At 41.3% G+C, this 22,602-nt stretch overlaps 1 protein-coding gene and 1 non-coding gene across 2 annotated transcripts in view; both read left to right on the forward strand.

The window, feature by feature from the left end:
* Positions 1-22,602, forward strand: part of LOC122540620 (Down syndrome cell adhesion molecule-like protein 1 homolog) — a 571,589-nt gene that overhangs the window by 169,145 nt on the left and 379,842 nt on the right. The window lies entirely within an intron of this gene.
* trnal-aag lies at positions 16,047-16,128 on the forward strand. The gene has a single exon. It is a non-coding gene; the product is annotated as a tRNA-Leu (tRNA).

Raw genomic sequence — 22,602 nt, forward strand, 5'->3', positions numbered from 1 at the left:
GAACCTAGGGGGTCAGGCACATAGTTCCTTGAAAATGGCATCACAAGGAGACAGGGTGATAAAGAAAGTGTTTGGCATGTTTGCCTTCCTCATTAGAGCATTGAATATCTGAGCTGGGTGTCATATTGAGGCTGTATAGAACATTGGTGAGGCCACTTTTGGAGTACTGTGTATAGTTCTGTTTTCCCTGCTATAGGAAAGTTGTTATTAAATTGCAGAAAATATTTACAAGGATGTTTCTAAGACTCTAGGGTTTGAGTTATAAGGGTAGGCGGTGATGTTTCTCAGTGGGAGTTTGAGGGGTGACCTTATAGAGGTTTATAAAATCACAAAGGGCATAGATAAGGTGTATTTGCAAAGGTCTTTTTGGTAGGAGAGGTCAAAACTAGAGGGCATAGTTTTAAGGTGAAAGGAGAAAGATTTAAAAGAGACCTGAGGGTGTTTCTTATGTGGAATGAACCTCAGAGGAAGTGGTAGATGCAGGTACAGTTTTAAAATTTACAAGACATTTGAATAGGTACATGATAGGAAAGGGTTAGAGCAATATAGGCCAGCTGTAGGCAAATTAGACTAGCTTAGTTTAGTTTGGGAAAGCTGGTTGTTATGGATGTGTTAGACCGAAGTGTCTATTTCCATGCTGTATGACTCTGACTCTATGAATCTTTCTTCTCTGATCAGAAGACATAAAGTTCGTGTGGGGTTGAGGTAAGAAATAACCATGGAAGAAGTAACCATGAGGAATTAATTAGTATTTTTGAGAGAGTTTCCTGGAACAGTATATTGTAGATCCAGGGATCAGGCTAAATTAGATCTGGTATGAGGCCAGTTTAATTAATGATCTGAGTAAAAGGTCCTGAAGGAAATAGAGGCCATAATAGGGTAGAATTTATAGAATTCAGATTGAGAGTGAGAAACTTGATTTGCAACACCTGAGCTAAACCTAAGGGTAATTCCAAAACAGTGAGGGTAGAGTTAGCTGGCCTGGCCTGGAAAAGGAGGTAGCAAAGATAGTTGATGAACAATGGCGGATTTCTAAGAAAATGTTGTGAGTCATGAACTAAAAATATATCCCAGTGAGAAAGGATTATTGTAGTAAGACAATGAGCCATGTTTTACCAAGGAAGTTAAGTATTGCAAAAAATTGAAAGACAAATAAATACAATATGCTAAAGATTAGTCAACCAGAGATTGGGAAAGTTTTTTAAAAGAAAACCGAAAAAACCCAAGAAGATAAACTTTGAGGGTAAGCTAGCAAGTGGTGTAAAAATAGCTTCTTGAAATATTCCTGCAGAAAGGAAGATGAAAGGCCAAATGGAACAAAGGAAGAGAATAAATATAATAATTACTACAAGGCACAAAGTACCAGGGCACCGATTGTTAATGGTTGATAATTGCCAGCCATCTAATGGTGGATTATTCTCCTGTTGCTGACGGCTTGCGTGCTCGAATGTTAAAAGATACTGCTATCGATCTTCCAGGGATTCTTAGATTCTGGAAAAGTCCAAGAGAATTGGAGAACTGCCATTTTTATGCCTTCTCTCAAGGGAACAAAGAACAAGTAATATATGCCAGTTATCTTAACATTGTGAACATGTTAGTCTGTTATAAATGATGTAATAACAGTATATTTAGAAATCATCTAATTAAACAGACTGAACATATAGGGAAAACCCATGCCTGAGAAATATATTAGAATTCTTTTGAGGAGGTAACAAATAGGATAGATAAAGGGTAACCATTAGGTGTAATATATTTGGGTTTCCAGAAAGCATTTGATAAGATAGTCATGATTAGAAGATGCCGGTGTTGAACTGGGGTGGACAAAGTTAAAAATCACACAACTCCAAGTTATAGTCCAACAGATTTATTTGGAAGCACTAGCTTTCGGAGCGACGCTCCTTCATCAGGTGGTCGTCTTAACAATCTTGTACTCCACAACCACCTGCTCCAAAAGCTCGTGCTTCCAAATAAACCTGTTGGACTATAACCTGGTGTTGTGTGATTTTTTAACTTTGATAAAGTAGAATACGTAAGTCTTCCTAATAAGGTAAGAACCAGTGGTTTTGGGGAGTAAATATATTATTGTTATTATGATGGATAGAAAATTGGCTGACTATTGGAAGATAAAGGATTAGGATAAAGGGGACATTTTTATGATGGGAATTTGTGACAAATACACTTCCACAAGAATCAGTGTTAGGGCTGTAATTATGTACAATATGTATTAATGACTTTAATGAGGGAGATTAAGAACATAAGAACTAGAAGTGGGAATAGGCCATCTGGCCCTTTGAGCCTGCTCTGCCATTCAGTAAGATAATGGCTGATCTTTTTGTGGACTCCGCTGAATTTGTCCTCTCACCATAACCCTTAATCACTTTACTGTTCAAAAATCTATCTTTGCCTTAAAAACATTCAACGAAGCAGCCTCAATTGCTTCACTAGTCAGGGGATTCCACAGATTCACAATCGTTCTTGGGTGAAGAAGTTCCTTGTCAACTCAGTCCTGAATCTGCTTCCCCTCCTTTATTTTGAGGCTATGCCCCCTAGTTCTAGTTTCACCCACAAATGGAAACAACCTTCTTACTTCTATCTTATCTATACCCTTCATAATTTTGTATGTTTCTGTATGATACCCCCTCATTCTTAAATAATACAGTCAATTTTTTTAGATAACTGAAAGGTAGTTGGGAAGGCAAGGAACCAGGATAACATTGAATCTGCAGAGAGACAGCAATAGGTTAAATGAATGGGTGAAAAGTTTTAGCAGGAAGAATAAGGGAGCTAAATATAATTTAAGGCGTTTGGATGTCCTCGTGTGTAAATCCCAAAGGCTAGCATAGACATTCAGCAGGTAATAGGGAAGGCAAATATATTGTTGATTTTTATTTCAAAGAGAACAGAGTATCAAAATAGGAAACACTTCCTACAGCGATACAAGACACTAGTCAGACGACACCTAGAATACTAGGCCATAAGAGGCTAAGGTAGACACATTTTAATCAATAAGGGAATCAAGGATTATAAGGGAAAGGCATAAGAGAAGATTTGAGGGTTATGCAGATCAGACCTGATCTCATTGAGTAACGGAGGAGACTTGATGGGCCAAATGGCCTACTTCTCTCCTTATTGTCTAAGGAGAGAGAATAAAAAAAAAACACTACAATCTCCTATTGCATCCACACTGTATCCTTTTTCATTTTTGGCTCATTGACTTTTCCTCTCTTATGCTGGAGGACAGGGTTTTGTGCTGCGATTATTTGTTAAATACTCGAGGCAGAAAATTTGATTTGAAGAACCATTTTTCTCCCTCAAAAGGCCGAAGGGATTGTGTCTGTATAATCTGCCCTAAACTGTCTGGTGTCGCTTGCATTGCAATGCTGGTATCAGCATAGAAAAAGGGATTAGTGAACAAATGTCTGTGTGAAAGCTTTCATGGTTTGAAGGCCTTTGAAGCACAGTTAAGATTTGTGTGATGGGTCTGTTTTTTGTTTTGAAAGCAGAGTTGTAGAACAGGACCAATTGCTTGATAAATGTATTTGTATCAGTTTTGCCAGCCCCCTAATATTGCTTTCCTTCGTGTCTGCAGACCTTACATCAATGTTGGATTGGCTTATCTGATAATGCCATTGGCTTTGAATCATTGGTTTCAAGCTGTATTCCCGGACTCTACCTCATTATCTGGATGGATACTCTGGTTTGTAGTGAGAGAGCAGTGGACTGGATTGTCAGTTTAGATGGTATGATGTAGGTTGGTTTTAAAAAAAAACCTCTGCCCATGTTCTTTCACTGCTGTGCATGTGTGGGTAAAATTGTGTTCACAATTCCATTAAAACCCTATTAATTCTCCTCTTTTTATCTTATTCATCCTTGTTTTTCAAGAGCTGAGCACAAAATGTTCAGTTGACTATTCAGTGCAGTATGTAGTGAGGGAATAATAGTCTTTGATGATACGTTAGACCCATCTGAAGAGCAGGGGTATTATCCCCAGTGTCTCAGCCCACAGTTATCCCTCAACTCCTACTACCAAAGCAAATTGCTTAGTCATGATCACATTGCTATTTGTGGGAACTTGCTGTTCACAAAGCAGTAGCAATATTTCATTCATTACAACAACAACTGCCCTTCAAAGAATACTTCATTTGCTGTAAAATGCTATGGGAAAAACAGAGGTTGTGGAACTGGCTATATAAATGCAAGAGCTTCCCTGTATCATCTGTGCGTCAAAGATATCAAGGACCAATCCAGATTCATCACTGTAGGTCCTCCCCAGTCACTGGCTTCTGAGGCACCGGTTGTATAACACCCACGTGTGAGGAAGCATCAAATCTAGAAGTATCAAATCTAATTCAAGTGCTGACTCTCCAGTTGGTGCTTCATGTTGAAGTCACTTTTTGTTATGCAGCTCCAGGGATCAATGTTGAGAGCTGACACAGACTTGATGGGCCGACTGGCCTTCTCCAGTGCTGTAACCAATCTGTGGCTCCATGTACATGAAGGTTTGAAGTTACACATTGTGACTGTGTTTTGGCCAACTTGGCAGTGGAGTGGGGCTCCCGTACCAGATCTTGTCCACTCTGTCCCGTATGTTTCTTTGCCTTTTGTGTGTGCTTTTTCTTTAAACTTGAAACTTTATAAACTTCCTCGGATGGAACTGGGGGAGGAGGCGAGTCCCGGACTGGACACCTCCATGGGGAGGCAAGGCACTTTGTGGGCTAGAGGCAAGACCTGCATGGTCTGGAGGCTAGGCGCATGCACAGACTGGGTGGAAGGAGTGTAAATTGAGTACTTTGTTTTTCCTTTTTATTCTTACAATGAGCTTTTCATTTATTATTTTTCTATTTTATACTAAATGCATAAGTATGTGGACCCAGCTACCTTGTACCAAAGATGGTGCTGTAAGTGGAAACATTGCAAACTTTTCACTGCACTCATGTGACAATAAAGCTAATTCAATTCAACTCAACTGTTCGATACCAAGAGCTGCACACTGGTGCCATTAAGAGCACTGTGTATGTGTAGCTGGGATTGACAAACTGGTCTCTAGAAAACCAATTAGGAGATAGTTCATCCATTGTAGATGCCTGGACTCCTGCAGTATCTGCCAAAACCAATGGTGACTAGGCAGTCAGCTAGACAGCAGCAATGACATTCCAATGTTCAACACATCATCTGCCTCACCAAATACCTGTCTGCCAAAACCAATGGTGACTAGGCAGTCAGCTAGACAGCAGCAATGACATTCCAATGTTCAACACATCATCTGCCTCACCAAATACCTGTCTACCATCCTCAAGGCAAAAGTCAGGAGTGTGATGGAATGTCTCTACTTGCCTGGGTGAGTGCAGCTCTAACAACAGTTGAATTCAGCACCATTTAGGATAAAGCAGTCCACCATCTGTTACCTTCAACATTCACCGCATGATGAGCTCCAGCGACCATCACAGTTCCTTTACCAGCACGTTTCAAACCTGTAGCCTCCAACATTCAGAAAGACAAGGGTGGCAGCTACATGGGAATACCTGCACCTTCCCCTCCAAACCGCACACCACCCTGAGTTGGAATTTTTCACTCGTTTCTTCACTGTCTTGCAGTCCAAATCCTGGAACACCCTTCCTAACAGCACCATATGGACTGTAGCAGTACAAGAAAGCAGCCTGAAACCATCTCCTCAGGCCAATGTGGGGTGAGCAATAAATGTTGACTTTACCATTGATTCCCACAGCCTGTGAGCAAATAAATAATATAAAATGCTTTGTATATTTCTCTATGCTTTATATAATAAGGGCATCAATAGAATTTAGGCTTGCAGCAGCATTTAACTGGCATAATACACTTGAACTGGGAGAAATAATCGATTTGGATAATGGCTTACTTTGTATTCATTGTCGATATTGCTTCAGACTAAACCAGAAGGGGTCCAGTGGTTAGCAGTGCTGCCTCGCAGCGCCAAGGACCCAGGTTCGATCCCAGCCTTGGGTGGGTGACTGTCTGTGTTGAGTTTGGACATTCTCCCTGTGTCTGTGTGGGTTTCCTCTGGGTGCTCCAGATTCCTCCCACAATCCAAAGATATGCAGGTTAGGTGAATTGGCCATGCTGAATAACCCATAGTGTGTTCAGGGATGTATAGGTTAGGTGCCTTAGTCAGGGATAAATTACAGTAATAGGGGAATGGGTTTGGTGGGATACTCTTCGGAAGGTTGGTATGGACTTGTTGGGCTGAAGAGCCTGTTTCCATGCTGTACGGATTCTGTGATTGCAAGAAACAGATGGGCACATTTTTGGAGTGCATGCCATATGGTATATTTAAATCTTTATTGCTGTGTTAAAACTTTTTAAAATCATTGGTTAGTTAGATGGAGCATTGTGTACAATTCAGGGCATTGCACTTTCAGAAGGATGTCAAAGGTTTAGAGGATGAAGAGGAAATTAGTATCTGGAAGTGATGGGATAGGCAGCATGGATTCAATCGGGAGAATGTGGTTTGACAGACTTCATTGATTTTTTGAGAATGTCACGAAAATGGTAGGCAGTGGGAATGCAGTGAATGTAGTAGATCTAGATTCTTTAAAGATTTGCACATTGGAGTTTGCACATTCTCGCTGTGTCTGCGTGGGTTTCCTCCCACAGTCCAAAGATGTGCAGGTTAAGTGGACTGGCCATGCTAAATTGCCCACAGTGTCTCAGGATGTATAGGGTAGATGGATTAGCCATGGGAAATGCAGGGTGACTGGTGTGGGGGAGGTGGAGGATGTGTTGATAGATTGCTCTTCAGAGGGTTAGCATGGGCCAAATGGCCTGCTTCCACACTGTAGGGATTCTATGGTTTTGGATAGAGTGCATTATAATCGATTACTGAAGATCAACGAATGTGGAGTCAGGAGACAAGTGGCAGAATGGATTACTATCTGACCTATTTTTATATTATTTCATGGGATGTGGGCATTGCTGGCCAGATTAACATTTATTGTCTTTCTATAATTGTCCTGGAGAAGGTGGTGGTGATCCATTTTCTTGAAATACTGCAGTCCTTCGGGAGAAGGAAGCTGCACAGTCTGTTAGGAAATCCCAGGATTTTGAATTGACCAAGCAGCAATGATGAGGTGATGATATGGTTCCAGGCCTGCATGATCTGAGGCTTGGTGGGCAACCTCTAGGTGATGGTGTCCCCATGTATCTGCTGTCCTTGTTCTTCTGGATAGTGGAGGTTGTGGGTTTGGAAGGTGCTATCAAAGGAACCTTGGTGAGCTTCAAGCAGAAAACGGTGGGAGTAGAGGGAAGCTCTTAAGATTTGTTAAAATTATGAAGTAGTATCCCATAAGCATCAGTACTGAGATAAGTATTCACAATTTCAATTAACAATTTGGACTTTGAATTCTAAAATTGAATGTTTAAATTTTTGGATGACAGTAGATTGAACAGGGAAGAGTCACTGCTGAGGAGAATTGCAACAAATTCTAACAAGAACATTACTAAACTTGTAGAATTGACAAACAATTAACAAATTAAATTCAATACAACTCAAAGCAAGGTACAGTTCGAGAAGAACAAGGGATTCCCCTAATTACTTGGAAAATATCAGTCTAGATGGGTGTAGGGTCAAAGGGATCTCTCAAAATACACTAATCATTAAATAAATGTGCCATAAGCTAGCAAGGTCATGATATAAGCAAACCTAGTGCTTAGTTTTATTTCTGGAGAGATGTCAATGAAAAGTAGGCAAGTTATACTGAGCTGTGTCAAAACTTGATCTTATATTTAAGTGTGCCGCATGTGGCGGTCATCACTATATTATCAAAAGATAGGGATAATGAGAGGGTATAAATGAGATTGACAAGGATGAGAACAGAGTGGATAGGTTTACTTATGAGGAAAGGATTGACAGACTGGGTCTCTTCTGTATTGAAAAAATGAAGGCTGAGAGGTGACTTGATTGAGGTCTCAAAACGATGGACAGCTTTGATAATGTGGATAAAGAAAAGGTTTTCTCTTGTGGGGTAGGCTATAATCAGAGGCCATTGATATAAGATATTCCTGATTGGATTTCTTGGGGACTTTGAAAGAAACCTCTTCACCCAAAGTGTGGAGAGAAAGTGGACTTTGCTAGCACAGGGTGCATTAAGAGGAAAGTGTGCAACAGAGAAGGGAAAGAAGAGTTACAATGGGAGATCTGGATGAGAAAAAGGAAGGGAGGAGGCTGAAGTGCAGTACAGATTTGTTGAGCTGATCAGCCTATTTCTATGCTGCACTTCCTGTTTACTCAGATATCAGTAATACCCAATGTCAGCTATGTGGAGACATCAAGAAAACTGGGATTGGTTTATATAAAGCAGAGAAATGTTAAGTGGAAATGTAATAGAGGTGTACAAGGTCATGGGTACTGTGTATAATTCTCGTCGTCCTGCTATGGGGAAAGATATTATTAAATAGGAGAGGGTTCAGAAAAGATTTGCCAAGATGTTGCTGGGGCTTGATGGTTTGAGTTACAATGTTAGGCTGGGATATCTTTCACTGGAGTTTAGGAAGTTGAAGGATGACCTTATAGAGGTTGATAAAATCATGAGGGTCATAGATAAAGTGAATAGTAAAGGTCTTTTCCCTAAAGTGGGGTAAGTTCAAAACTAGGGGGCATATTTTTAAGTTGAGAAAAGAAAGAGTTAAAAGGGACCTGAGGGGCAACTTTTTCACACTGTGTGGTTTGTGTGCGGAATGAACTACCTAAGGAAGTGATAGATGCAGGTACAGTTGCAACATTTAAAAGACATTTGGTTAGGTATATGAATAGAAAACGTTTAGAGGGATATGGACCAAATGCAGGCAATTGGGAAACTTGGTCAACATGCAGTTGGGCCGAAGGGTATGTTTCTAAGCTGTTTGACTGTAGAACTGCTTCTGGCGACTGAAGTGAAATGAGATTGGATAGGTTTTTCAAAGACTTAGTGAAATAACTCCACAGAGGCTGGTATCCTGTCACCAAGTCACCATTCATTTACATGTGGTGAGTCCTTGGCACTGGTCCAGTTCCCTCAGAACAAGCTGAGAGTGCCAGGATGTCTGAAGCTCCTGTTTATGACTGTCAGTCAGGACTCCCTGATTGGTCCAGGTTAGCAGCCCCAATCAGAGAACTCCTATTTTGAGGCCCACCAGGCTGACCCCCTTGTAGGGAGCACAGACATGATGAGTTAAATAGCTTCTTTCTGTGGTGTATGATTCTATAATTAAATCTCAGCTATACTTAGTGTGCAACTTGTTTCCACAAAATTAAGGGATTTCCAGAAGGTACACTGCATATCATTTTGGAGCAGTAATTCAATGCTTGTTTGAACAAAGGCTTCCCTCCACCTGCTTGAAATTGACATTTTATTTGTCTTTCCTGAACCAACAATGACACACGCTTCTTGGCCAAACCTGGCATTGGCAGTCCTCAATTTGTCAGTTGAAAATTTGCTTCTCATAACCTTTTCTGTGGACGAACATGAACTCTGGGCACACCGACCTCAGTTGTGGGTTGATCCAGTTTTTGAAGTCCATACCATGCATTTCTGTTAGTAACCCTCTGGACCAGCCCCAAGCAAGTGTAGTGGCTGTTGCGAAAGTAACAGTAGTTTGTGTTTTCCCTCACGCTACCCTGTCCTCTAAGATTTCCAGATTACGTGGTTTTTGTAGCACAGTAACAGGCCATTTGGCCTACATGCTCATTGCTGATATTTATGGGGAGGCAATGGCCTGGTGGAATTATCGTTGGACCATTAGTCCAGGGAACCTTGAATCCTGCCATAGCAGATGGTGGAATTTGAATTCAATAAATATTGGAATTAAGAGTTTAATGATGACCATGAATTCATTGCTGATTGTCGGGAAAACATCCAACTGGTTCCCTAATGTCCTTTCGGGAAGGAAATCTGCCATCCTTACCTGGCCTGGCCGACATGTGTCTCCAGAGCCACAGCAATGTGGTTGACTCTTAACTGCCCTCTGGGCTTTTAGGAATGGGCAATAAATGCTGGCCCAGCCAGCAATGTGCTCATCCTGTGAGAGAATTTAATTATAGTCCACACCAGCTTCATCTCCTCTTCATCTCACATTTCAAATGTGGCACAGCATTCTTTTTGAAAATCATTACCTTGAATTGGAGGGTGGTTTCCTGGTTGTTGGTGAGGGAGATAGGTGAACATCTCAAGTGTCATTTAAATTACAATAATTTCACATTGGAGTAGTAGAATTTCTTCCTGCTCTGATTCAATGCAGTTTGAGCTTTTGTGTTTGGCAACTGCAGAGGGAAAGTTTTCCATGAAGATGGCATCTCTCAGTTCTTTGATAATGCTGCTATACACTTCCTATCAAGAGGGCAGTTAGATGAGCTATTCCGAGGCATTTTTTTGCCAGTGCCCATGTTCAAACTTACCAAAAGATCATAAGATGAAGAAGCAGAAGTAGGTCATTTGGCCCATTGAATCTGCTCCACCATTCAATCTCTGCTTCCCTACCTTTATCCCATAACCCTTAATTCCCTTACTAATTAAAAATATGTCCAATCACAGTCTTGAATATACTTAAAAGCCCAGTCTCCAGAACTCTCTGTCCTATGAAATTCTAAAGGTTCACTCCTATCTGAAAGAAAATATCTTCTTCATCTCCATCTTAATTGAGCGACCCCCTACTCTGAGCTTATGCCCTCTTGACTGTCCCACAAGTAAATATAATGTGTCCACATCTACTCTGATGAGCCTCCCAAGAGTCTTATCTATTTCACAAAGATCACATCTCATTCTTTTAAACTCCGGTGAATACACGCACAAACTGTACAACCTCTCTTCAGAAGGAGGTCCCCACATGCCTGGGACCAACCTAGTGAACCTCCTGCTGGAGTGTCTCCAAAGCCAAAGCCAAAGCCAAAATGTCTTTCTTTAGATAAGGAGATGAAAACTGTTCACAGGACAAACAAGTGCTTGAAGGTGTTCCTCTTCAGGGTCTGGTGCTGTATTGATGTAGAACATCAAGCTAAATCTGATCAATGAACTTGTAATATCGAGCTCAGATAGCCCCGTGCTATTATATATTTGCAATCATGATTTTCTTCTCCTGTTGATTGTCATGCTTGAATTTTTTTGAGAACTCACATAGGATTGCAAACTCTGTGTGGACGTATTTACTGAGATGTTGTCACTGATGTCCCTCATTTAGTTCCCTATCATCTATTAATTGATGTCCATCTCACATTGCTTTCCAATGCCAGTTAAGAAATGGACATATTCTTCAATACCCTATTGATTGGTTGTTTTGTTGTTAATCAGGCAACTAAGTAACCATTTTTCATCTCTTCCTTATCCCAAAGGCACATCTCTTTTCCTCGCTGATCAATCTGAAGTAGCTCCTGTCCTTAAGCCTTCCATTGTAACCAGAGTTCACCTCATTAGCTGACAGTCTCTTCCATGAGACAATGACCCTGAGCTTATGAGTGGTGTCTTTGGTGTTAACCGTTGAAGTCTGGCTCCACATTCAGAACTGAGTTGAAAACTTGGTCAAATTGGAAATTTAAGTAGTTCCATTTGAATATTGAATCATAATATCAAAAAATCCTACTCTCCTTTTGTTCAGTCACACTGAATCCTGACCTAATTGGATTTGAATATGATGGATGTAGTCTAGGTTTAAATGTTTGCTTTTCACTTGCTGTGGCTGCATGTTATATAACATTAGAATTACAAACAATGGAAGGAACTTCAGGACTGAACTGAGGTCTTTCACATGAGCTTGTAAATGCTTTGATTCTTGACAGCTCATGGTTCGATTAAGATTTAGTAATAGCTTTGCAATCTGTACCCTTGATTATAACTTTATAGTATTTAAGGTATTCAGTGTGATTTTTAATGCAAATGTTTCCCTTTAATTGAATTATTGCAGAATAATTACTCAGCACTTTTACTCCACTCTCCTCAATATTGCTGATTTATGCTGTGGTTTGGCCTCAAATCTGGAACTGCATTAATTCTTAATATGTGAATCCTAGCAAGCTAACTAGTTATTTTTTCTCAATGTTTTATAATCAAATGAACCCTTGTTCTGACTGGATGTTTATAAATATTTACTTGCTAGCTGAGGTCATTAATAGCAATCTATATACAGAGCCCTGACGAATATCTATCCTCTCACTCAAGCACTGGGGAACTGACTCTAATTGTTAATTTTCAAGTGATCGACAACGCTTGATCGAGCAAGACTTAAGACCTGGTAACAACCTGGCCTTTTTTTGGCTTAGTGTTACAACTAAATTATGTGTTTGGTATTATGTAAGATAATACTGTTAGATCCACCTGATCTGATGATGTTATAAGGAGATCAGTGGGGAAAAAGCAGAACACCTTAAGGTCTTGCAGGGTGAAGACCTATATCCACAGGTCAAATGTCTTAGTAACAATGTCTGATTTACAAATGTATCGTAAAATACATTTTGTTGAAGGCATGAGCCATTTCACCCTAAGAAGGTTTCTCTCTTCCACTGTACACCAAGTATACCCCAGACCTAATCAAGAAAGGTGGATGCTGGCACCAAGCTACACAGCCATGAGCTGGTAATGGTTGGCATTGTGCAACATCCAATACTTGTCAGTCAAAATATTGGAATAACTGCTTTTAAGTGTACTCAGGGAAAGAACAGAACTCAGGCACAAAACCCTTTATAATTATCCTCACAAATAATCATGAGACACACTCAAATAGTGAGGAGTCTACCGGGAGTCACAGAAAACTGGCCAAATGTGGTGGAAGGCTTGTGGACTCTTGTTCCTTCACTTCCCTTTTTGGTACTCTTATGTAGTTCCAATCCCACACGCCTGTTATGAATACCATAAATCCTGGGATAATAGATACTTAAGACTGTGTTGCAAGGCTTTTACACATCGGAGGGTTCAGGTACAGTCATCCATCACAAGAGTGATGTTCAAGCTCTTTATGAATAGTTTCTGTCATTTGAGCTTCATAATGTGCTGCGGCTTTAAAGTTCTCTGTTATGTATATTCTTTATTTTATCTATAATCTATATGAGATTTACTGGAGTATGTGATTCTGCTGAGGCTGTAACATTGGGAATTTTGGCTGAGCTGCTTAATGCTGATCTCCTAATGACCGATGGTAGGGCTGAGAATCTGTGATAGCCGCAGTGCACAGGGACAAATTAGCAGCTAGTGCATTGTGACATTGTACTTGAAGCAAGATTACATCATACTGTACTTTGGGCCTTTATACTATGATTAGTTCTACCTTGCGTGTGGTATATCACATTCAACATTATCAGCCAATAGAGAATGGTCCATAGAATCACTGCCCAGGTCAGCATCAATAAGAAATAAACAATGATCCCATCTCAGAAATTAATGCAAAGGCAGACATTGAGTGAAGATAGATTTAGCAGCTTATTTGGAGTTTATTCAAATATGGCCATCCATATATAGATAAGCATATTGGAGGTCACCAGTGAGAAATGCAAAGATTGGGAAACTGTGAGGTATATGAGAAAGCTTGTTCTATTTTAACACATGCAAGAGATGACAGAAGATTCTGACTTTAATGACCAGGCTCACTAAATGACAATAACAGAAGTGTTAGAGGGAAATGCCAGTGGAACTTCATCTTAACAAGGGGCAATGGTTCCAATAGGGAAGAGCAATTTAAAAACCGATTCCCAGGGTTGTCTTTTGTCAAGTGATGGTATCATGAAACATCACATCCAAGATGTTCATTTCCTGCAGTTACATTGTGTTTTATGATTCAGGATATTGAGCTTTGTTAACAGACCTGTCAAACACTCATACTGAAAGTTGTAGGTGGCATTGATTTAGAGTGATCAGTAAGTGGGTTTAGGATGGAGTTCATGAGAAAGTGTGATGCAGAGCAAAAACCCTCCAATTCTGATAATATATCCTCTCCTAACCATGCAGAAGGAAGCATGAGCCACTAGAACATAGAACATTACAGTGCAGTACAGGCCCTTCAGCCCTCAATGTTGTACTGACCTGTGAAACCAATCTGAAGCCCATCTAACCTACACTATTCCATTATCACATTCCATATGATTATCCAATGACCACTTAAAATTGGCGAGTCCACTACTGTTGCAGGCAGGGCTTTCCACACCCCTACTACTCTCTGAGTAAAAAAACCTATCTCTGACATCTGTCCTATATCTATCACCTCTCAATTTAAAGCTATATCCCACATGCTAGCCATCAAGATCCAAGGGAAAAGGCTCTCACTGTCCACCCTATTTAATCTTGTGATCATCCTCTATGACTCTAATAAGTCACCTGTTAACCCTTTTCTCTCTAACAGAAACAGTCTCAAGTCCCTTATCTTTTCCCATAAGGCCTTCCCTCCATATCAGACAACATCCTGGTAAATCTCCTCTGCACTCTTTCCAGTCCTTCCTATAATGTGGTGACCAGAACTGTACACAACACTCCAAGTGCAGCCGCACCAGAGTTTTGTACAGCTGCAACATGTCCTTATGGTTCCGAAACTCAATCCCTTTACCAATAAAAGCTAACACGTTGTATGCCTTCTTTCAACCCTATCAATCTGGGTAGCAACTTTCAAGGATCTATGCACATGGACATCAGGATCCCTCTGCTCATCCACACTACCAAGAATCTTAGAATTAGTCCAGTAATCTGTATTCCTGTTCCTCCTTCCAAAATGAATCACCTCACACTTCTCCACATTAAACTCCATTTGTCACCTCTCAGCCCAGCTCTGCAGCTTATCTGTGTCCCTCTGCAATCTGCAATATCCTTCGGCACTATCTACAATTCCACCAACTTTAGTGTCATCCGCAAATTTACTAACCCATCCTTCTACGCCCTCATTCAGGTCATTTATAAAAATGACAAACAGCAGTGGCCCCAAAATGGATCTTTGTGGTACACCACTAGTAATTGAACTCCATGGATGAAAATTTCCCAGCAACCACCCACCCTCTGTCTTCTTACAGCTATCCAATTTCTGATCCAAACTAATAAATCACCCTCACTCCCATGCCTCTGTATTTTTTGCAACCGTGGGGAACCTTATCAAATGCCTTACTGAAATCATATACACTGCATCAACTGCTTTACCCTCATCCACCTGTGAAAAAGTTGCCCCTTAGATCTCTTTTATATCTTTCCCCTCTCACCCTAAACCTATGCCCTCTAGTTCTGGACTCCCCATCCCAGGGAAAAAGCTTTGTCTATTTATCCTATCCATGCCCCTTATAATTTTGTAAACCTCTCCATACTAGGCAACATCCTGGTAAATGTCCTTTGTACCCTTTCCAATGCTTCTATATCCTTCCTATAATGTGGCGATCAGACTGTACGCAATGCTCCAAATGCAACCGCACCAGAGTTTTGTACAGCTGCAACATGACTTCATGGCACTGAAACTCAATCTCTCTACCAATAAAAGCTAACACACCTTATGCCTTCTTAACAACCCGATTAACCTGGGTGGCAACCTTCAGGGATCCAAGCACATGGACACCGAGATCTCTCTGATTATCAACACTACCAAGAATCTTACCATTAGCCGAGAACTCTGTACTCCTGTTATTCCTTCCAAAGTGAATCACCTCACACTTGTCTGCATTAAATTCCATTTGCCTTCTCAAAGAACTCAATATGGTTTGTGAGGCACAACCTACACTTCACAAAACCAAGTTGAGATCCCTAATCAAATTATTCCTTTCTAGATGATTATAAATCCTATCTCTTATAATCCTTTCCAAAACTTTGCCCACAACCGAAATAAGGCTCACTGGTCTATAATTGACAGGGTTTTCTCTACTCCCCTTCTTGAATAAGGGCACAACATTTGCTATTCTTCATTCTTTTGGCACTATTCCTGTAGACAGTGATGACATAAAGATCAAAGCCAAAGGCTTGGCAATCTCCTCCCTGGCTTCCTAGAAAATCCTAAATCTCATCTGGCCCAGGGGATTTATATATTTTCACACTTTCCAATTGCTAACACCTCCTTCTTGTGAACCTCAATCTCATCTAGTGTGATAGTGCGATAGTGTGGCCGAGCGGTCTAAGGCGCTGGATTAAGGCTCCAGTCTCGACAGAGACGTGGGTTCGAATCCCACCGCTGCCACTTCTGCTGATCAACACCAACGACGCCGCTTATTCAAATGCGGTTTCGACCCCTGCTGCATTTCTGTTTGAAACAGAAGAAAAATGAGTTTGCTTCCCGTGGAATTAACTGTGGTGTGGTAAAGTGCCGAATTTTCAATTCCTGAAGAAGGGCTAATGCCCGAAATGTCGATTCTCCTGTTCCCTAGATGCTGCCTGACCTGCTGCGCTTTTCCAGCAACACATTTCCATCTCAATCTCATCTAGTCTGATAGCCTGTATCTCAGTATTCTCCTCAACAACATTGCCTTATACCTGTTTGAATACTGACGAAACATATTCATTTAGCGCTTCCCCCATCTGTTCGGACTCTACACACAACTTCCCACTACTGTCCTTGACTGACCCTAATCTTACTCTCGTCATTCTTTTCTTCCTGACATAGCTAGAGAAAGCTTTAGGGTTTTCCTTGATCCTACCTGCCAAAGACTTCTCATGTCCCCTCCTGGCTCTGCTTAGCTCTCTCTTTAGGTCCTTACTGGCTAGCTGTAACTCTCAAGCCCCCTAACTGAGCCTTCACATCTCATCCTTACACAAGCCTTCTCCTTCCTCTTGACAAGACTTTCAATTTCTTTAGTAAACCAGGGCTCCCTCACTTGACTACTTCTTCCCTGTCTGACAGGTACATACTAATCAAGGATACGCAATAGCTGTTCCTTGAACAAGCTCCACATTTCAATTGTGCCCATCCTATGTATCCTAAATCTTGCCTAATCACATCATAATTGCTTTTCCCCAACTATAACTCTTGGCCTGCAGTATATATCTATTCCTTTCAATTGCTAAAGTAAACATAACTGAATTGTGGTCACTGTTACCTACCTCCAAATCTAACACCTGTCTGGGTTCATTACCCAGGACCAAATCCAATGTGGCCTCGCCTCTTGTTGGCCTATCTACATACTGTGTCAGGAAACCCTCCTGAACACATTGGACAAAAACTGACCAACTTAAAGTACTCGAACTATAGCGTTTCCAATCAATATTTGGAAAGTTAAAGTCTCCCATAGCAACAACCCGGTTACTTTCGCTCCTATCCAGAATCGTCTTTGCTATCCTTTCCACTATATACTCTTCGAAGGGTCGATGTGGACTTGTTGGGCCGAAGGGTCTGTTTCCACACTGTAGGGAATCTAATCTAATCTAATCTCTGGAACTATTTGGAGGCCTACAGAAAATTCCCAATGGGGTGACCTCTCCTATCCTGTTTCTAACCTCAGCTCATACTACCTCTGAGAACGAGTCCTCATCAAACTTCCTTTCTGCCACCATAATAGTCCGTAATATTGTAATACAATGCTACACCTCCCCTTTTACCGCCTTCCCTGATTTTACTGAAACATCTCAACCCCGGAACCTGCAACAACCATTTCTGTGCTTGCTCTGTCCATGTCTCCGAAATGGCCACAACATCAAAGCCCCAGGTACCAACCCATGCTGCAAGATCACTCATCTTATTCCGATGCTCCTGGCGTTGAAGTAGACAAACCACTTTCCTGCCTGCCTTGAAACCTTATTCATAATGTCACTACTGCCAACCTCCTACACACTGGAGCTACAATTTAGGTTCCCATCCCCTTTTTAATTAGTTTAAATCCTCCTGAAGAGCATTAGCAAATGTCCCTCCCAGGATATTGGTAGCCCTCTAGTTCAGGCATAGGCCATATCGTTTGTAGAGGTCCCACCTACTCCAGAATGAGCCCTACTTATCCAGGTAACTGAAACCCTTCATCCTCCACCATCCCTCTAGCAATGTGTTCAACTGCTCTCTCTCCGTATTCCTCGTCTCGCTAGCATGTGTCACAGGTAACAAACCAGAGATAACATCGCAGTTTGTTCTAGCTCCAGAGTACATTTTGTGCCCTTGTCATCTGCAGTGCTTCCTCTATGTGTTGCGCAACATGGGTGAGTATCGATTCATCAGCCGAAGGAAGACAGTACGTGATAGTCAGCAGGAGGTTTCCTTGCCCCTGTTTAACCTGAAACCATGAGATGTCATTGAGCCCAGAGTCAATGTTGACAATTCTCAGGGCAACTCCCTCCCAATTTTGTATGACTGATACCACCATCTCTGCCAGGACTGTCCTTCTGGTAGGAAAGGACATACCCAGGGATGATGATGATGGTCGGGTCTGTGATATTGTCTGTAAGGTATGATTCCATGAGTATGATATGTCAGGTTGTTGCTTGACTAGTCTGTGAGACAGCTCTCCCAATTTTGGCACTAGCCCCCCTGATGTTAGTGAGGAGCACCCGGCAAGGCTGTTTCTGCCATTGTCTTTTCTGGTGACTAGCTGATGATCCATCTGGTTTCATTTCTTTGGGAATTTGCAGCAATTAGTACAAGTGAATGGCTTGCTGGGCCATTTCAGAGGGCAATTGAGAGTCAACAACATTGCTGTGGGTCTGGAGTCACATATAGGTCAGACCAGACAAAGATGGCAGATTTCCTTCCCTGAAGGACGTTAGTGAACCAGATGGAATTTTCCGACAGCTGACAATCTGCTTATTGAAAGACCAGTGATTGACAGATGATTAACTAACATGGTGAATTGAAATATATATGCACTTAAATGGGGCAATTTTGATTGAGAAGTTGATTTAAAGCAGAGATGAGGAGGAATTGCTTCTCTCAAAACATGGCGAATCTGTGGGATTCATGGGTGGATTCCAGAACTCTGAATAAATTTAAGGAGGAGATAGACAGATGTTTAATTTTAGTCATAGGGCTGAAAGTTTCTGGGGAGCAGGCAGGAAAGTGGAGTTAAAGCTGAACTGAGATCAGCCATGATTGTATTAAATGGCAAAACCAGCTTGATGGGCTGAACTGCCTACACCTACTCCTGGTTCTTATGTTCTTATGTTACACACAGTTGGATGGCTGTAATGACACAGTGGTAGTGTTCATACATCTGGACCAGGAGGCTTCTGTTTATATCTCTCCTGCTTTAGAAACATGTCATGATCATGCTGATTAGTAATACTATACACACATGTACATACACATGTGTACACACACACACACCTCCTTCTTCTTGGGCAAGCTCTCAAAATGGAGGACAACTTTCTTTCCCTGTGGAAAGAGGTGACTGAACAATCCAATGCTGGATCTACAAACTCTGTCATAGGTGGGGCGGTTGGTGTTCAAAGAGGTGGGAGGCTCACTCCTGCTGCTGTTTACCCTTGTTCTGGGACTGTCCGGAGATGGTTGGCATCCTTGTGGATCCTGCTTTTCCAGTTTGGCAAGTCTTGGGCAGGAGATTCCAGTCAGTCAAGAGTATCACATTTTTCACAGCACCAAATACACAAACATTCCAATAGAGAGACACAGGAACACACAGACCCAAATAGAAATATACACAGCAATGTGCACACTGACACACTTATTCAGGTAAGCATTTAAAGACTCCAATGTGCACTCATTGACATACCCATTCGCTTGCATGCATCAACGCCCATACACTCACTGACTCTCACCTCAATACATGTCGATGTACACACATTGTTGCAAAGACACATCGAAGTATATGCACACCAGTACACACAGACATTGTCACAGTTGCCCCAATACACACATCAACAAATGCCAATTCACATGTGTGAGCGCACACACCTACACTTACCCAGACTCTCCGTAATCGTTTCTGATCAAAGCCGGTGGAACATTGCCAGAGTCGGGGCAAACAGGGCTCTGACAGACGGACAGATCAAAGAGAAGGAATGCACAGCAGGTGCTCTGCTGAATGCAGGTGAAAGAAAGAAGATGTCATGAGAGGCTCAGTCTCTCTGGAAACAAAGTGCTGCAATAATAACACACCAGGTCTCAAATTGTTTTATGATCATTTATCTCTAAGAAAACAAATAATGATTAAAATTAAAGCGAAGTCTCTCTATTGATACTAAAACGGGTTATGCTGTACTAGGTTTACCAGATTTGTGCTGTAGGAATATATTATTTGCATGCTTACACTATGCTCAACTATAGGAACTAGTAGGTGCAGGTGATATGAACAAAAACTATCTTGGAAAGGTTTTGGAAAGAGATATCAAAACTGACTGATCTCTTTCACTTTTTTCAAAAAGAAGTTACTGAAGTGGGCACCTTGGGAGCAGCTCCAATACAAGCTAACAGCAAGGCCTAAAGACCTGCAGGCAATCCAGGAAATAGAGCAAGGCATTGAGCATTTGTTGGGGTGTAGTGATGCATTAAGTACTTGCGTGCTCTGCCTTTGGGATCACTGCTGGCACTAATAAGATTCGCTGGAAAGTACATCGCAAGTTGGTCAAATCTAAGATGACCTCAACGAATAGTCAGGCTGTCAAGTCTGATGAAAGCCCACCGCAAAATGTGAATGTCATGGAGTCAACAAGGAACACAGGAGGAGTGGATTACACTACAGACACTGGAGTCTGTGCTGAGAACATACAATGCTGGAAATCACAGTGGGTAAGGCAGCAGCCATGGAGAGAGAGCAAGCTAACATGCTGAATCTGGATGACTGTTCATCAGCTCTGATGAAGAGTCATCCAGATTCAAAATATTAGCTTGCTGTCTCTTCATGGATGGTGCCTGACACTGTTTTTTCCAGCATTGTATGTTCTCAGGAACACAGGAGGAGGCTGTTTGTCCCATTGGTCCATGCCATCTCTCTATTGAGTTGCAGACAGAAATGGTGCCACTGAAATTACATTCAGCCTCTTTGCAAGGTCCCCAGACAATAGAAGATTCTGCGTCCTTTAGCCGAAGGAACTGTTCCACTTGTCTGTGACTGATCAGTTTCAAACTTTATCCAGCTGTCTTGGCTCCACAACCCCTAATAATACCACTGGAAGAAAGTTAGGCTGTTGCTCTAATTTATTAAGAAGCCTTGTGGAAATGTTAGGAGGTTCAGTCCTTGGCATGTTCTGTCATTGCACAAAAGCAATGATCAAAACTAATAGAATTTGGAGCTATGGTATTCAAATCAGTAGATTATAAATCCGAGACTGAAGCTGAGTAATGTGATAAGGCCACACTTTTTGAGCACTGTCTGGGGTTATGTTCACTGTGGCACAATGGATAAATGATTTTGAAAGAATGTGCAGAAGGACTACAAACCGATCTCACTGTTAGCGGTCTGAACGATAAAGAAAATTCAGATTTGATGGGTAAGTGACTTCCCTCACCTGTACTTACTTACCCATTTGATCATGTACTTGTACAGTTGTTCAAAAGTCACATTTGGGAATTATCGTTCCTCCAGCTAGACATTCCGGCTTATTTCTACTTTGAACTGAACCATTTGAGCACACACATTTGTATTACCTTAAAAAGATAAAGTTTCTGGCTCTATGTCCAATGGAACAATATCTGTTCAAAACTGCTGTTTATTGCAGGTGATCGCTCTTAGAACTCAGATAGCCAGATGATGAATAGTAGAACCTTAGACGTTCTAGAGTTGCTATTTACAGAGACATATATTATGTTAGTGCACCTCCAACCAACAACCCTTTAACTATATATAGCTAACTAATATCCATCGCCTGATAAGATAATGTCATAGAATCAGAGAATGGTTATATCACAACAAGAGGATATGCAGCCATCATGCTTATGCTGAATCTATGCACAAGCCCCTCAATTAATTCCACTGACTTGCCCTTTCTCTTGCAAATTTAGCTTCTAATCCAATTCCCTTTTGAAAGTCAAGTGTGCCTCCACCACACACACAGGCTTTTCCAGCATGCACTCATCGACATATGACCCATCAAGCCTGCTCTGCCATTCAATGCAGTCACAGATGACCTTCAAATGCATTTTCCTGTCCACGTATTACTTGAAGTTTTTTTAAAGGAAGCCTCCTCATCTTGCAGTTGAATCTACTTGTACTCAATTAGCAATTGGAAGTAATGGGAGAAGGATTGTCAACACAATGCAAACTGACCTCAAATCTTTAATGGACTTCATATAAATGTGGCAAGTATTTTTCTTTCTCGAACATGAAGTCTATTTTACAGCTTAAAATTTGGGGCTGTCTGTCTTCTATCTGGCACTTCATTAGACGGTTGTGAATCTATGGAATTCTTTACCTCAAAGGGCTCTTTGAGGTAAAGAGGTATATTAAAGGCTGAGATAGACAGATTTTTAATCAGTAAGGAAGTCAAAGTTTGTGGGGAAGAGGCAGGAAAATGACATTGAGAATGATCAGATCAGCCATAATCTCACTGAATACAGGAGCAGACTTGATGGGCTGAGTGGCTTATTTCTGCTGCCACATTTTATCATCTTCATTCAAAGTTGTTACTGTGTGACAGCTGGAGCTTTTCTGTTGGAATTTCTAGAGGTTACAGAAGCTGCAAGCATTTTAGAAAGACAATTTGCCATTACATTTTCTGTGAACTTATGATATTAAGCTCATTCAGTTCCTGCAATTTCCTCATCACCATATGGTAGGGG

This window comes from Chiloscyllium plagiosum, chromosome 35, assembly GCF_004010195.1.
Source record: "Chiloscyllium plagiosum isolate BGI_BamShark_2017 chromosome 35, ASM401019v2, whole genome shotgun sequence".
NCBI lineage: Eukaryota > Metazoa > Chordata > Chondrichthyes > Orectolobiformes > Hemiscylliidae > Chiloscyllium > Chiloscyllium plagiosum.